This window comes from Poecilia formosa, unplaced genomic scaffold, assembly GCF_000485575.1.
Source record: "Poecilia formosa unplaced genomic scaffold, Poecilia_formosa-5.1.2 Scaffold107, whole genome shotgun sequence".
In the NCBI taxonomy this organism is placed as follows: Eukaryota; Metazoa; Chordata; class Actinopteri; order Cyprinodontiformes; family Poeciliidae; genus Poecilia; species Poecilia formosa.
The window spans coordinates 734,206-735,590 of NW_006800046.1; the positions used below are offsets into that span (position 1 = coordinate 734,206).

General features: G+C 42.7%; 1 protein-coding gene across 4 annotated transcripts in view; it reads left to right on the plus strand.

The window, feature by feature from the left end:
- Positions 1-1,385, plus strand: part of fhod3a (formin homology 2 domain containing 3a) — a 70,658-nt gene that overhangs the window by 6,960 nt on the left and 62,313 nt on the right. The window lies entirely within an intron of this gene.

Below are 1,385 nucleotides of genomic sequence, written 5' to 3' on the forward strand. Positions count from 1 at the left end.
TGAACATGATGCTAAGCTAGCTTTAGCATTCTGTGTCCCTGTTTTTATGCTAACTTTTCTTTCGTAAAAATGTTCTTTTGCAATCCTATGCTTCTTTTGTGTTTTGCTACCGACCACTGTGTTCTTTGTTTGAGAAAATATACAAATCACAGGTGTTTAGTTGGCCAAAACTAAACACCTAAACACCCAAACTATCAGCACCAATGAATAATGACAATTTGTTCTCCTTTTCATTTTCTACTGTATGAAACAACAACAGCACAGTCCTGTTGCAGTAGTGTTTGAAAAATATCTGTAAATGCAATGGTGTTGTTGCAAAATGTACAAGTTCTAACTATTAACTGGAGAGCCAGTAAAAAAAAAAAAAGCACCTTTTTTTTCTATGAAAAAGGTTTTCGATCTGGACATGTCAAAATCAAACAACAACATGCTAACGTTGGTCTATGTCCTGGTTGTGCCCCCATTTGACTTGAGGTCCTTGTGGACTCACCCACCCTCTACGCCCCGAGTGCACGCTTGCCTCAGAACAGAGTAAATATAGCCAGGGTTATATTTATGCTGCGAGTCCGTCCGACAGCCCTGTCCCGTTTCTGCGTGAAAGGGAGGGACGGACAGACGGGGAGCAGGAGTAGGTTTTGCCCTGGTCACAAAGTGTCATCAGGCCACTCGAATGGTCGGCTATGGAGGTGTGTGTGTGTGTGTGTGTGTGTGGGTTTATTGGCGGCACACCTAAGCTTGTGATATTCCCAACGATACCACCAACCTGCTAAATACCGATGGATGACTCCTCTGATCTCCAAGTCAGGTTTATTTGTATCGCACATTTCAGTGACAGACAACCCAGTTCAAAGTGCCTTACAATGTAAAAAAAAAAAAAAAAGTCATAAAGTCATCAATTATGAAGCAAGCAACAAACATTACATTTTATCAAACGTCAACATCAGAATCATCAAGCAAAGGCACATCAAGTTGATCAAAGGCAACTCTAGACAGTGTTTCAGCTGTTTTCTAGATTTTTGTTCTGGATTTGTGGTGCGTAGAAGCTGGATGCTGCTTCCTCATGTTTGGTTCTGGTTCTGGGGTTAGCAGAACCAGAACCAGACGTCTGGAAGGTTTTGATACGAACGGCTTTTAACCAGGAACTACGGCGACACTCCCAGGCTCTCCGCTGCAACAATGACGTAAGCTGCTTTTTGTGAGTCTCCGATAGTTGTTTGCACCTGCTCCCAACTTGTGACTGCGTTCATAAGAGATCCGCACTGGTGGGGTGCAGATATGTGGCCGTGCACCTGGCTCCAAACCCAGCACCAAAACACAGTCAATCTTTTGACTGTGTTATTTTTTTAATTTTTTTTTTTTTGCCGTTAGCATTAGCATGCTAACGG